Source organism: Dasypus novemcinctus, chromosome 8 (assembly GCF_030445035.2).
Source record: "Dasypus novemcinctus isolate mDasNov1 chromosome 8, mDasNov1.1.hap2, whole genome shotgun sequence".
Lineage (NCBI taxonomy): Eukaryota > Metazoa > Chordata > Mammalia > Cingulata > Dasypodidae > Dasypus > Dasypus novemcinctus.
The window spans coordinates 11,606,714-11,622,954 of record NC_080680.1 but is presented as its reverse complement, the minus strand read 5'-3'; the positions used below and the strand labels follow the sequence as shown (position 1 = coordinate 11,622,954).

The following is a 16,241-nucleotide window of genomic DNA, read 5'->3' as shown; positions in this document are numbered from 1 at the left end:
CGGCTCTCCTTACGGGGCGCACTCCTTGCGCATTGGGCTCCCCTATGCAGGGGACACCCCTGCATGGCAGGGTACTCCTTGTGCACATCAGCCTGTGCGTGGGCCAGCTCATCACATGGGTCAGGAAGCCCTGGGCTTGAACCTTGGACCTCCCATGTGGTAGGCAGATGCCCTATCCGTTGGACCAAATCCAATTCCCTGTATTTATTGTTGAAGATTAACTCTGAGTCACTATTGGTTGCCCAGTCGTGGAAAATCAAGCCTATGAGACCAGTGGTTTTGCTCCTTTGAATGAGAGGTACTTTTTCTTTAGAGCAACATTTCCCGGTGCATGTGGGGCTTGGTGGTGAGCGTCCCTCAGATTTTCTCTAACATTCTTCTTTTCCCCAAGTGCTCCTGGAGGGATATGAGCTGTGTCTGTCTGTCTCTGGCAGGACTTTTCTAACCATGTTACTAAGAGGTGAACAAATGAAATACTTTATTTTGAGATGGAGGGAGAAATGACTGGTATAGGCGTTGAAGAACCAGTACTGGCTTCCACCCATTGGGTCCAAATCTTAGTTCCACCAGTTGCAAACTGCAAACTGGGCGAGCGTGATTAACCAGCAGAAGCTGTAAAATGGACCATGGTGTCCTCATGTGCCGACTTGTCTGTGTGGGTTTCTCCCATAGGCAGTGGCCCTTGCAGGCAACCAGCCTGCCTCTCCTGCTCCCCCTCAGCCTGGCCCCCAGGAGAGAGCCCACCCAGGCTGTGGAGTGACCGAGGAGGTCGGGCATCTCTTGGCCTCACCCCAAATTTGGTTCTCCCAAGGAGATTCTTCCTAAAGACTCCATTTCCCCTTCTGCCATCCTCTATTCTCTTTTCCCTTCAACACTCTTTGTGGTCCACTATTGCAGAACAGGCCAAGAAAGCCTGAATATAACTGTGAGCACTCAAATTGCAAATGTTTAAACAGAAGCAGCCCGATTTCTCCATGATAAAGTAGAACTTTACAAATACAGAAATATAACAATGTTTTCTACTTTTTTCAATTTCTATTTAAAGTGTGTTTCTCTGATGGTTCCTGTTTGCTAGTATATTGAACATCAAGTATACGAGGACCAAATATTTTCACTAGAGAAATTGTCACTGAACCACGGAAGCCTCTCTTAAGCTTTTTCCTCATAATACAGTTCCTGTCCTCCCCTAGTTCAGAAAAAACAACTAGCCTGTCTTAGTATGTGCCTAAATAATGCAGTCGACTTAGCTCATGGCTGCTGCCTAACTCGCCGTGAGTTACGGCAGGTTGGGGTTGTACCCAGGGCTTTGGGATGACCCGCTGGACCTTAAACACTGAAGCCTGAGCTCAGCCCACTCAGTTAACGTCCACCCAGCTGTATTCCGTAAATCTAAGACTGTGAACTCCCTTTTGTGGTTTGGTCTTTCCTACAGAGAATTCAATGTCTACACCATTCTCATGTTGTCATTACTTATGCTTTATTTAATTTATTTGTACAAGAAATGTATCAGGTCATAAGCTCTCTGAAGGTTTTATGCCTTTGTTGTAAGGCCAAGCTGTTCCCAAATATTGCCCTTTTTTTTAGGCAGTTTACTCAAATTGATATGGCAAGAGAATTATCTTTCTCTGCAGCTAAAACAATTAGGCCGTTTACTCAAGTCTTTCCTATCTTTTACTTTGGTAAAGAAATCTGTGTTCTCTCCACAGCTGAAACAGTAGAGTCGGGACGTGAGAATGTCCTTCTGACTGGCACACCGTGAAAAGGGACAAGCCTTCCACAGCCAAACCACCTGAACACGCCCAATCTCGTCTGATCTTGGAAGCTAAGCAGGGTCGGGCCTGGTTACTACTTGGATGGGAGACCACTTGAGAATACAGGTGCTGGGGAAAAAAACACAGCTGGAAAAAAAAAAAAAAGAACAAACCACTTTTCCCCAAGGCTTACCAGTGCAGAATTTTCCCACTATCTTGCTGGCCTGTCCAAGCTATCACTTGCCACTCATTATTTTACACAGAAAATGAAAGGATTTATCTCTGGACATCTCTTTAAACTATCGGGGAGGTGGGGAGAGGAAGTCTACGTATTGGTTGTAACAAGCTCCTTTATTTCTTGTCTGCCCATCTCTGTCATCAAGTCCCCTGATGCCTTCAGCCTGGGAGAATCAATGTCTAATTGCATATTTTTATTTCAAATAACATTGTAACCTGTTCCACGGGGATTTCACCGCACTCCTGTTAGAGAAACGTAAACAACATTAAAATTGATAGGAACCTTTGGAGCCCAATCCTTGGAGAAGAGGCTTACCAAAACAAAACCTTCCCAATCATTATTTTACCTTATGAGGGGGAAAAAGTGAGATAAGCACCACCTGGTCTAAACATTTGCTTGATGACTTGGAAGGCATTTCTAGTCTGTCTTCTATTCTAGCCACATTCCTTATCCTGGCATAAATAGACTGGGAGTGACCAAGGCCAAGGTCTCCCACCGGCCACTGAGCACACGGAGGTGGGGGCATCACCGGGCAAAGAGTTGGTGTGGAGTCAAGGGTGTCGACTGCATCTCAAGGAGGGCTGCAGCAAAATCTCCCACTGCACGTGTGAGTCTGCAGTGCGGCGTTGCCCTGCCTCCAGGAAGCGGGGGAGTCTGCCTCTCTCCCTTTGAAACTGGCCTGGCCCTGGGACAGGCTTGACCAAGAGAATGCAGCCAAAGTGGCGTGGTGGAGAGTCAACACCCGACCTCGGGAATGCTGCAGCTTTGCTTCCTGCCTCCTGGAGCCCTGAGCCACGAACTGAAGACATGGCGAGAGAGGCGTCCAGGCAGCCCCCAGCTTCTCCAGCTGAGGTTCCAGGGACGGGAGGGGGGTCCCGGCTCCCTGGCCGAGTGCCAGCGAAGTGCAGCCAATGGATGAGCCTTAGCACTTTACTTCTGCTGTAAGAAATGACCATCAACGTAGTGGCTTAGAACCATACTAATTTACGGTCTGACGGTTCTAGAGGTTAGAAGCCTGAAAGCAGTCTCCCCAGTGTGCCGGCAGCCTGCATTCCTTTGGAGGCTCCAGAGGAGTCTGGGCACCTGCCCTTTTCCCAGCTTCTAGAGGTTTTTAGAGCCTGTGGCATTCTTTGGTTCGGGGGCCCTTCCTCCATCTTCAAAGCCAGCAGCGTGGCATCATCATTCTTCTCCGCCCTCTGCTTCTGTTCCTGCATCTTGTCTCTCTGACTATGGCTCCCTTGCCTTCCCCTGTCAAGGGCCCTTGTCATTTAAAGACCCAAATAACCCAGGACAGTCTCCCCCATCTGAAGATCCTTAACCTCGTCACACTGGCCAAGCCAAGCTGCTGTCACCTAAGGGAACATTCACGAGTTCTGGGGACGAGGCTGTGGACACGTTGGGATGGGAGAGGCTATTCTCCTGCCGGCCTCAGCCTAGCAGTCTTAGAACCGTGGGAATGGTGTTGGTCATTGGAAGGAGAATTTAGCACCAGCAGCCACACAGGGTGACACAGGAAAGATGGTCAACAGCGCGTTCCAAAGGGATGGAGTAGTCATATGTACCGACCAAAGAGAGTCAACATAGCAGACCTGGTCTTTCCCCTTCTAGGAGGCAAAGCTTTAAAAAACAACACTAATTACAATGGCATATGAATGGGATGGGAGTAAGAGTGCTGGCAGGCCAAGTTACCAGTCGCAGTATAATAATCGCATAGTTAACAATCACGGCAATCTAGAGGTTAAATCATTTCAAAGAAAGACACTAAGGGTCCAAACTTGATAAATATTTTAATTTTTATATATAGGAATATGCATGTGTGTATTTGGGTATGCATACTCAAAAAGGGAGATTTAAGAATACACAAGGAGCCCCTGAAGTAGCTGAGTCTCTGGTCACCTTGGTGTGCACAAGGACCTCTCCCCTGACTTGACTGAGGGTCAAAATGTCAATAAAAGAGTCTGAAATCTCTACTGGTCCTGCAGGGAAGATGATGACATTCTGAAGAGCAACAGAAATGAGTATCTGGTACCCTACCTGGTATTCTATTGAATGCCCCCTCTCATCCTTCCAACACATCTTTTTGCCATCACTTTCACAGTGACCTAGCTTCTAGTCTTGACCAGGCTTCTGAGAAACCAAAGAGATTGGAAAGGCGCACCCTCAATCCACCATCTCATCTCTCCCTGTGCTTTTGCCTGTCAGTATTTTCTGCCTCCCCATCAGTATTAGTCAGCCTAAGGGGTGCTGATGCAGAATACCGGAAGCTTGTTGGCTTTTATAAAGGGTCTTTATTGGGGATAGAAGCTTACAGCCACAAGCCCATAAAGCGTAAATTACTCCCCTCACCAAAGTCTGTTGCTTTGTTTTGGAGCAAGATGGCTGCCGACCTCTGCAAGGGTCCAGCCTTCCTCTTCCTCTTCAGGCTCTGAAGTCCCAGCTTCTTCCCTTATCAGCTGTAGGCTGGGATAAGTCTCATCTCTCTCCCAGGGCTCATTTCTCTCCAGGTTCAGCTGCTTTGTTCTCTCCACAAGGTCAGCTGTAGACTGTGAAGCTTTCTCTCTTCCCAGGGCCTCTGCCTTGTCTATGGAGTCATCTCTATTCCCCTTTCTTCTTCTCCTGTGTGTTTACTTCTCAGGGCTCCAGTATCCAAGACTCTAACATCAAAACTCAAACCTCTCTTCTCTGCAGTGTGACTTTTCTGTGAGGACTCATTATCCTACTGACACGGTCCAATCAAAGCCTTAATCCATTATTTAATCAAGTAAAATTGAAACCTCTGAATCCAATATAATCTAATTTGCCCAGAGGAATAGACCAGCTTACAAACATAATCCATTATCAATTTTTGGAATTCGTAAATAACACCAAACTGCTACACCACCTATCATCATGAATCAACTGTCCTGCTTGCATCCTGCAGCTCAGACCTTCTCACCTATGCAAGAACTTTAGCCCTGTAGTTATCACCACCATTCTCCTCCATCATCAGTTTTCCCTTTCTACTGGATCATTCCCATCAGACCACAAACAGGTTATAAAAGCTCCCATCACTTCCAGGAAGATGGCGGATTAGAGACACATGGAACTCACTTCTCTCCAAGAAAAATAGCTAGAAGACAGGCAGAAATGGCCTGGGAAAAAAGTGTTCTAGAGTTTAGGACTCCTGGGGAAGGCTGGGCACCACCCAGAAAAGACACAGGAAAAGAATCTGAATGGGAAAATTCTATGAATAGAAGCTGTGGTAGCAGCGGCCATCACTCTTCCCTCCACCCTTAGAGAAGACAGCTTTGGATTCTCTGGCCTCTGGATCCACCTCCCCATGAAAGGGAAGAGAGTGGGACACAGACTAAGGCCAATTCAGCTTTTGGGCCAACAAATTTGATCTGCTGTGTCCCACGAGCCCTTCCAGGCTAGGGGAGGCCAAGCCACTGTTGCATTTTTTGCCCTGGGAGCTGGCAAGTGCAAAAGAGATCCAACCCTCTCATTCACCCTCTCTACTGCCTGGGACTGGTTGCTGAGGATGAATGTTAATGGATTAACTCCCCGATCAAAAGATGGAGACTGACAGAAGAGATAAGAAAACATGAGCCATCTACATGCTGTCTTCAGGAGACTCACCTAGACCCACAGATGCAAATAGACTGAAAGCAAAAGGTTGGAAAAGGATACTTCACACAAATAGTAACCAAAAGATAGCTGGGGTAGCTATACTGGTAGTTAGACAAAACAGACTTTAAATGCAAAACAGTGATAAGAGATGCAGAGATAACGCTGTCATCACTGTTATTGTGCTAGAATTTCTAGCTAGAGCAATTAGACAATAAATAAATAAATAAAAGTCACCCAATAGGAAAAGAGGAAGTGAAACTCTCACTGTTTGAGGATGATGTGATCTTATATGTAGAAAATTCTGAAATGTCTATGACAAAGCTACTTGAGCTACTAAATGAGTTTGGCAAAGTGGCAGGATACAAAATCAACATGCAAAAATCAGTGATGTTTCTGTACACTAGTATTATACAATCTGAGGAGGATATCGGGGGGAAAATTACAATTACAAAAGCAACAAAAAGACTCAAATACCTAGGAATCAATTTATCCAAAAAAAAAGTACAGGTCCTATATTCAGAAAACTACAAAACACTGCTAACAGAAACCAAAGATCTAAACAAATGGAAAGACATTCTGTGTTCATGGATTTGAAGACTAAATATTGTGACTATGTCAATCCTACCCAAACTGATGTATAAATTCAATTCAATACCAATCAAAATTCCAACAGTCTACTGTACAGAAATAGAAAAGGCAATCACCAAATTTATTTGGAAAGAAAAGTACACCCAAATAGCCAAAAGCATCCTAAAAAAGAAGAGCACTGTGGAAGGACTTTCACTGCCTGACCTTGAAACATTAAAAAGCTACATGTCACATTCCCTAATGCAACAACCCCCGAGTGCAATGGCTAAGACCAATAAGGAAGGATGGTCCAACAATGAGCCCTTGATGCTAATGACTATGCTTGTGGGCCTGCGTAACTGAAATAAGAACTAGGCCTAGAGCTGCAGGGTGCCTAAGAGTTACCTCCATGTTGAGAGCCTCCATGTTGCTCAAATGTGGCCAGTCTCAAAGCCAAACTCAGCATGTAAATGCATTGCCTTCCCCCCAGCATGGGACATGACTCCCAGGGATGAGCCTCCCTGGTACTGAGGGATTACTACCAAGTACCTGCTGATGATGTGGCTGGAGAATGACCTTGAATAAAAGGGTCAACTCAGATCAGCAGAATAGCTCAGCCTACATGTAATATCAGGAGTTAAAAATGCTTTTTGACCTTGAATAAAAGGGGGAAATGGAAAGGACAAATGAGTCTATATGGCTATGAGTCTCCAAAAAAGAGCCAGGAGGTCATCAGAGGGATCACCCTTATGCACTTCTCAGCAAAGTCCCAGAGACAGCTAAAGTAGATACAACCCCAGGTATTGGTTCTTCTGAGGGCTACAAAGACCCACATGTTCTATGTCATGGCAGTTGGACTTCAGTGCCATGTCAGTTGGCCCTACTTTGGAGTTTGTGTTCCTGAGTGTGATGGAGTTGGACTCAGGTGTGATCTTTGTTCACAGGCCTCCCCTGTTTTACCAGACCTGTGGTTTTACCAGATTTGTGGTTGGCTCTGGGGTTTAGTGTATATTCAGGGAACCTGAATCTCTGGACTGTCCTGTGACAGCCAGGCCCTGAGCCTCAACAGATTTGCAACTTCTACCCTCTGGTTTATTGGATTTACCCCACCCAGCTAACAGAGAGGCGAAGAAAGTCAATCACCACATCAGGGAGCCAAGAGTGCCTACAACTGCAAACAGGAGAATTGCATCCATCATCCAAGTGGAATCTAAGCACCCTCTCCATACAGAGGTGAACATAACCATCCCAGGGTCCACAGAATGGAGGAATAGAATATGGATTAGAGTGGACTTACTGATACTCTATTCTGGAACTAATGTGATTAATAGTGGAAGTAAATGTATCATTGAGATGGAGAAAGTGGCCATGGTAACTGCTGAGAGTGGGGAGTGGGAAGAAGAGATGTGATGTGTGGGCACTTTCAGGACTTGAAGGTGTCCTGGCTGGTACTGCAGGGACAGTTACTGGACATTGTATGTCCTCCCATGGCCCACTGGGTGGACTGGGAGAGAGTGTAAACTATAATGTGGACCATTGACCATGTGGTGCTGCAGTGCTCAGAGATGTATTCACCAAGTGCAATGATTGTCCCATGATGATAGAGGAGGTTATTGTTATGGGAGGAGTGGGATGAGGGGGGTGGTGGGGTATATGGGAACCTCATATTTTTTTAATGTAACATTAAAAAAATAAACAAATAATGAAAAAGAATAAAAGCTACAGTAGTCAAAACAGCATGGTATTGGCATAAAGATAGACACATCAATCAGTGAAATAGAATTGAGAGTTCAGACATAGACCTTCACATTTACAGCCAACTGGTTCTTGATAAACCTAACCAAATCCACATTACTGAGACAAATAGTGCTGGGAGAACTGGACATCCATATCCAAAAGAATGAGAGGGAACACCTATTTCAATCCCTATACAAAAATCAACTCAAAATGGATCAAAGAGGGAAGCAGATGTGACTCTAGTGATAGAGCTTCCGCCTACCATATGGGAGAACCTGGTTTCGATCCCTGGGGCCTCCTGGTGAAAAAGAAGAAGAGAAAAGAAGAAGAGAAAGTATGCCCATGTGGCAAGCCAGTGCCCACATGAGTGCCTGTGCAGTGAGCCTGTGCCCCATACAAGTGAGTCACGCAGCAAGATGATGACCATCAAAAGAGAGACAAGGGGAGAGTCAAGGTGAAGCACAGCAGAAACCAGGAACTGAGGTGGCACAATTCACAGGGAACCTCTCCCTGACAGAGGTCTTCAGAATCAAATCCCGGTGAATCTTAGAGGAGAGAAAAAGAGAAGACAATACAGACAGCAAAAACAGCAGGGTGGGAGGAGGGGAAGGGGGGGAATTAAATATATATATTTTTTAAATGGATCAAAGACCTAAATACAAAAGCCAGAACCATAAAACTACTAAAAGAAAATGTAAGGAACCATCTTCAAGATCTTGTGGTAGGTGGTGGTTTCTTGGCTCTTACAACCAAAGTGTGAGCAACAAAAGAAAAAAATAGATAAATACTTTTGCACTGCAAAGAACTTTGACAAAAAGGTGAAAAGGCAGCCGGCCCAATTGGAGAAAATATTTGGAAATCACATATCTAATAAGGGTTTAATATCCTTGATTTATAAAGAGATGCTACAACTCAACAATCAAAAGACCTGATTAAAAAATGGGCAAAAGACTTGAATAGACATTTGTCCAAAGAAGAAGTACAAATAGCAAACAAGCAAACAAACACACACAAAAAAACACATGAAAAAATGTCCAACTTCACTAGTGATTAGGGAAATGCAAATCAAAGCTAAAGTGGGAATCATTTCACAACTATTAGAATGACCACTACTGAAAAGTTGGGAAACTACAATTGTTGGAGGGGATGTGGAGAGATAGCAATGTTTACTCACTGTTGGTGGGAATGTAGAATGGTACAGCCACTGTGGGAACTGCTTGACAGTTCCTAAGGAAGCAGAATGTAGATTTACCACATGACTGGCAATATCACTACTTGGTATACATCCAGAAGAACTGAGAGCAGTGACATGAACAGACATCTGCACACTGATGTTCACAGCAGTGTTATTCACAATTGCCAAAAGATGGAAACAACCCAGGTGTCCATCAACTGATGAACGGAGAAGCAAACTGTGATGTGTACATACAATGGAATATCATGCAGCTGTAAGAAGAAATGAAGTCGTGAAGCATATGACAACATGGATGAACCTGGAGGACATTATGTTAAATGAAGCAAGCCAGACACAAATGGACAAATGTTGTATGACTGCGCTATTATGAACTAAATATACTGTGTAAACTCATGGAGTTAATAACTACAATATGGGTCACCAGAAAATAGAATGAGGGTAGAAAATGGAAAGCTGAGTGTTAATATGTGCAGAATTGGTAAAAAATGTTTGCTAGTCTTTGGAAATGAACAGAAACAGTGAAAGCACATCATAGTATTTGTAACTAGCAGTGCTATTATATGGGTACAACAGTGGTTGAAAAGGAAAGTCTAATAAATAAATATTAAAAAAAAAAATAAACCATATAAAATCAGGAAAAAAAAAAAGAAAAGGAAAGTCTAAGGTCATGTATATTACTAGAAGGAAAGCTAAAAATGTAACATGGGACTGTATAAAATAGCAAAACCTCATGTGAAATATGAATATGGGTAATATTACATATATAAGCCTGGTTTTTCTTTGAAACTGAGCAAACACATCTTAATGTTACAAGATGTAAATATACAAAATTACAACCATAGCAAACTATGGACAGTAGTATATGGCAATATATGAATAATTTCCAGCAAGGATTGGGAAAAAAAAAAAAGGAAATATAGGAAGGGTAAAAACCTAGACACAAGATCCAGCATATGGTTTGACTCATTTACACAAAATATAAATACAAATGAACTAGAGAGACAGAAAGAGAATAGCATCTATGTACAGCAGAGGAAGCCTAGAGAGATCGAGAGGTGATGTGTTTTTGTCTTTTTTGTTTGTTTATTATTATTATTGTTGTTATCAGAAGAATGAAAATGCTCTAATAATGATTGAATTGATGAATGCACAACTATGTGATTGTACCAACTACCAGTGATGGTACACTTTGGATGGATCGAATACTTTATTAATATACATTAATAAAAGTGATTTGTTGTTTTCTTTTAAATACCCATATAAAGAATATCCCCCAAAATAAAAAATTTAAAAAAAGCTCCGACCATGAAAACTGCTATCAGAAGGAGAGACCCCTAAAGAGATATCAGCTCACTCCAACACAGATGGCGGGGTTGCCAGTAAAAGCCTGGCTCCCACAGGCTCTGCTGGAAAGATGCTTCAACCACGGAGAGAAGAGGCAATGCAAGTCAGCTTCACTCCTGGGCATGGTTCCCACGCCAGCAGGTCCCAATCGTGGCCAAGGCAGGGAGATGCTCCACATGCAGCACCCCTCCTCTTGCGTTGTGTGCTGTGGTGGAAGAAGCCCTCTGCCTCCCCACCAGAGACACATATCCCACCAGGGTGTGAGCTGGATGGCATCAAACATGCCCACCAGAGTCAGGCTTTCTCCAGTGACTATTTCTGTAAGCTCAGGACAACACGGGAAGGAACGGGCCAGCAGTCCCCTTACCTGCGGGGGATTGTGTTTTAGCTCACCAGGCTGGCACACCTGGTCCTGAGCACAGGATGTCTTAGTGGGTTCAAGGAAAAAGAGGCAGGTCATTCTAGGACTGTCCCCTACCACAAAAACAACTCCTTTCTTGGAAAACAAGCCCCCGTCCCCCGTGACTCCTCCATTTCTGCTGCTCAAAAAAAACTAGATATACTGTTTCTACTTCCTCACATCCTAGGCACCCCTCATCATTCTCCAGGTAGGGTTTCACCCCCACCAGGCCAAGAACTCCCCAACAACCCCCGTGTAACCAAATCTAATGACCAGTTCTCAGCCCTTGTCTTCTCAACAACATTTGCTATCTTTGACCATGCCATTCCTTCTTCTCTCTCTTTTTTTTTTTTTTTTTTTAGGAGGTACTCGGGATCGAACCCTGGATCTCCTACATGGGAAGCAGACGCTCAACGACTTGAGCTACGCCTGCTCCCAATGCCCTTCCTTCTTGGTCTCCAGGACACCACCAGCTCTTGGTGCAGGTACTTCCTACACACAGGTCACTCAGACTTTTTTATTGGTTCCTCTTCTTCCCAACTTTAAATGAGGGGTGCCCCAAGACTTTATCCTCCATCCTCTTTGCTTGTTTATTTGCGTTCTCTTTCTGTGTGATTTCATCCTGTCCATGGATTTAAGTACTACCCTGTTAGTTTCTAAGGACTGCAGTAACAAAGTACCACAAACGAGCAACTTAAAACAACAGAAATGTATTTTCTTGGAGTTCTGGAGGCGAGAAGTGTGAAGTGGAGGTGTCAGGGGACGGCACTCTGTAGACGCTAGTTGAGAGCACTTCCTGTGCCTTCCTAGCCTCTGGTGGTGACCAGCATCCCCTGGCTTCCTTGGCTGACAGCAGCAGCGCTCCAATCCCTGCCTCTGTCTCCACATCTTCCCTTGGTGTCTGACTCTTGTTGGAATTTTCCTCTTCTCCTAAGGGCACCAGCTCTACCTGATTCAAGGCCCAGCCTAATTCACTATGACCTCTTCTTAACAAATTCCATCTGCAAAGACCCCATTTCCAAATAAGGCTGTAGTCACAACCAGAGAAGTTAGGACTTGGACATTTTTGGGGGGGACACCATTCAACCCACAATAACATTTCTTCATGAGAAAGTCCAAATAGACGTCTACACCTCCAGCCCTGCTCCTACACCCAGTTCCCAAGTTGACATCTCCACATGAATAAGAGGGTTCTCAAATCTCACGTCTCCAGAGGAGAACTCCTGAGCTCTGCCCCGCTTTCGCCTCTCTCACTCTTCGTCACCTCAGTAAATGGTCATGCCATTCGCCCGGGGTTTGGGTCAAAAGCCTTGTCTCCCCTCCTTGCCTCAAATGTATATTCAACCTACCAGTGCATTCGTGCACCCTACCTTCGAACCCCATCTGGAATCTAACCATTTCTCAGCATCTCCTCCCTCCCTTCTGGCCCTAGACTCATCTTCCCTCACCTGGACCATTTCAACAGCCATCTCAAAGGCCTACATGTCTATACCCCACCCAGCCACTGGAATAATCTTTTCAAACTGAAAAGTAGGTTTTTCTGCTCCCCACCTCAAAAGCCTCCAAACCCTGTGTCCGTGTGAAAATTTGTGTGAGATCTATTTGATTTTAAGAAGTTTAAAGAAAACCTGGGGAAGCAGACTTGGCCCAGTGGTTAGTGCGTCCGTCTACCACATGGGAGGTCCACGGGCCTCCTTGACCCGTGCGGAGCTGGTCCACACGCAGTGCTGATGCACGCATGGAGTGCTGTGCCACACAGGGGTGTCCCCCGCGTAGGGGAGCCCCACTCACAAGGAGTGCACCCCGTAAGGAGAGCTGCCCAGCGCGAAAGAAAGCGCAGCCTGCCCAAGAATGGTGCCATCCTCACGGAGAGCTGACGCAGCAAGATGACGGGACAAAAAGAACACAGATTCCCGTGCCACTGACAACAACAGAAGTGGACAAGGAAGAACACACAGCAAATGGACACAGAGAGCAGACAACTGGTGGGGGAGAGAAGGGGAGAGAAATTAATTTTTTTTTAAATCTCTAAAAAATAAAATAAAAAAATAAAGAAAATCTGAATATATTAATTGGACTCATGATTTAAGTTATGAGAAGGGTTTGAACAAATATGTTCATAATCAACATTCAAATGTCCTAAATAATTCACCTTGTTCAATCTTTACATTTTGAGTGTGTTTTTTTTCTGTTTCTTTGTTTCTTCTTTTGTTTTGTTTTGTATCTGATTCTTCCTTTTTCACATACAGCTCGAGAGTTCATTTGAATCATTATGCCTGCGTTTGGTATGGGCTGGGAGTAAGCTCAGGGTAGCACTGAGAGGAAAAGTGAAGTGAAAATCACAGATGGGGGCAAGTAAACACACGACATCGACTGAAGGAGAGAGGTTAGGCTTCCGCAGAGAAAAGATTTCATTTCCAGAACACTCAAAGCCGAGGGAAGAGCTTTCGTTGACAGAGGAAATAGCAGAGGAAACCACAGCCCAGAAGAAACCACAGCTAGACTACCTGCTGCGGCGGGGGGCTGGGCAGAGGCGGCCAGGGAAGCCACTGCTGTGTCTCGTGGGCTTAGAATGAGCGAGGATTCCACAGCTCTGGTCGGGAGGAAAGGACCGGCTGAAACCCAAGCCGAGTCCGAAGATCTGTGTGTGTGCTCCCATCCCCAAGCCCTGCGCTCAGGCTGCAGAGACATTTGGCTAAAGATTTACCACGAACAAAGAGTGGTAAGAGCAGCCTGGGAAAGATCTGGGCACCTGATGTGCTTGCCCCCAAGTGAAGGTCTCCTCATGCTGGAATGCCGTTATTGGGGGCAGAGTCCCCACTCCCACTCCTGCCCAACACTGGTCCAAAGTCCACAGTTCCTGTTCATAGCCTCAGCGCTCTCCGTCAGCCTTTACAGCCTTTCCTTCTTTTCTTAAAACTAATTGTATTTGTCAGCCAAAGGGGTGCTGATGCAAAGTACCAGAAATTGGTTGGTTTTTATAAAGGGTATTTATTGGGGGTAGGGGCTTACAGTTACCAGGCCATAAAGCATAAGCTAATTCCCTCACAAAGTCTATTTTCATGTGTTGAGCAAGATGGCTGCCAATGGCTGCCAGGGTTCAGGCTTCCTGGGCTCCTCCCTTCCGGGGCCTTGCTTCTCTCTGGGTTCAAGATTTCTCTCTTCCCAGGGCTTGCTTTTTCCTGGGGTTTGCTTCTCTTTCCTCTGTGAGTTTACTTCCCAGAGTTCCAGCTTAAGGCTTCAGCATCAAACTCCAGCACCAAAACTCCATCAGAAACCCTCAACTCCGTCCCTTGCCATGTCTTTCTCTGTGAGTGGGGACTCTGCCCTAATGACGTGGCCCAATCAAAGCCCTAATCATAACTTAATCATACCCAGGTACAGACCAGATTACAGACATAATCCAATATCTATTTTTGGAATTCACAGCCATATCAAACTGCTATACTAATTAATTTTTATTGTGCTAACATATATAATCTAAAATTTGCCTTTTTAACCATTTTTAAGTGTACAGTTCAGTGGCATTGCATTACATGTATAATGTATTTCATTTTGTTTATAATCAATTTCATTTTGTTTATAATCCATTTCATTTTGTTTTTATGAATCTATGGGTTTTTAACATTTTTATTCTAGTAACACATATACAACCTAAAATTTCTGGTTTTATCTACTTTCAGATATACAAGTTAGTGGCCCCTCCTCTGGAGTGGACACAGAAGGAGGAGCACAGGGAGCAACATCCAGGCCCCTCGTTGATGACCACTGTCTAAAATGTGCACGTGAAGGCTAAAGGGAGGGCGGGGTGCTTCAGTGGCCCAGGGGACAGGCATGCTGCCTGAGGGACCGGGAGAGGGCTGCAGAGGGCAGCCAGTGGCAGGGCAGTGAGGGTGAAGGAGGGGAGGGGAAGAAGACATAAAACGAAGGGAGAAAATTACAGACAAATAATAGAAATTTTTCCAAGAGCACAATCTTTAGATCAAAAGAGCCCTTGAAAGTATATATTGGTATAATCACTTTTTGGAGCTATCTGACACTAGTTCCTGGAATTGATTGTCCATATGCCCTGTAGATTCCCTTCCAGGTATGTTCCCTGGAGCAAAGCTTCCAAACCTGGAACTCCTGATGTGCTAGCGTTAGACGCAAGAGTGCTGAGCTCAAGCCTCTCGGTTCTCAGGATTGCCGGCAGGGCCAGAAGCAGCTGAGCTCCAGGGACGGGTAGCTCCTCTCAGGAACATCGCTACCCCTTCCTGGGTGCCAGTGTGCCATAACAAGAGTGCCATGTTCAACATGCTCCGTGACGTGAAAAAGGCTGGAAAGCATTTGTCTGGAGAAATGCTGGCACCTAAGCACAGGAGATGTAAGCAGTTTATTGCAGCATTGGTTAGCATTGGGAACAGCCTAAATATCTACCAACGGAAAAATGGATTCAAAGTAATGCTTTGATCATATAATGAATATTACACAGCAATAAAAACAAATGCATTAAAACCATATAGAGCGATAGAGAGAGAGAAAGTTTGAAAACCAAATACTGAGTGAAAACCAAGTTGCAAAACATTTTATAATGTCTATAACACCTTCAAGTAAATTTTTACAAACAGCACAGTTTTAAGTTGTCTCGGCCACTTAAATAGTTTACTATTCTTTTTTAATAAAACTACCAAGGAAACGTGAAGATATTGTCTTTGCTGTGATGCTTTTTGTTTTTTGTTTGTTTTCAGGAGGTACCTGGGAACCCAGCACTTCAACACAGTCAAGTAGGAGCTCGCCCCTTGAGGTACACCCCGGCCGCTGGGCGGTGATGTTCTCCGACGCCCCCTCCACCACCAGGGAATTGCATCCTCCATTATTTTACGTCTTTAGGGCGAGGCTTTTAGATTCATGGGAGAAAATGGGTCCTTTCGGCAGTAAATGGGGTCACTGATAAATTAAACATAAAGAAATAACTAGAACAGGTTGCCGTCAAACCAAGAACTCATAGGGAACTCAAGAATGAAACGTGTTCATCTGCGCCCTCCATTTGCCTGCCCTTTACTAAGCACTTCCCTGGAGCAGGGCCACCTATGGTCCATGACCACGGGGCTTCCAGGGAGTGAGGCCCACAAGGAGATGGTACCTGGAATGTGCAGCAAGAGTGAGGTGGGCGCCCCCCGGCAAGACTGAGCCAGGCTGGGTGCCTGGAAGGGCTTCCTCCATAAGCGAAGTTTAAGCCGAGCTCTGAAGGCCTAAAGGGTTCAACCAGGCAAAGAGGACCAAAGAGGTTTGCAGGCGAAGGGAGGCTCCGAGGCAAGGAGCCAGCTAAGAAGGTATTGACCAAAAGGAGAAATCTATGAGTACAATATTACACATAGTAACATTGTCAACCTAGTCAAGAGCCAGACCATGGACTAGAAG

The 16,241-nt window shown here is 45.0% G+C and overlaps 1 pseudogene; it reads left to right on the top strand.

Moving 5' to 3' along the window:
• Positions 1 to 1,772: 1,772 nt before the first annotated feature.
• On the top strand, positions 1,773 to 1,889 carry LOC111761369 (5S ribosomal RNA; annotated as a pseudogene).
• Positions 1,890 to 16,241: the final 14,352 nt, after the last annotated feature.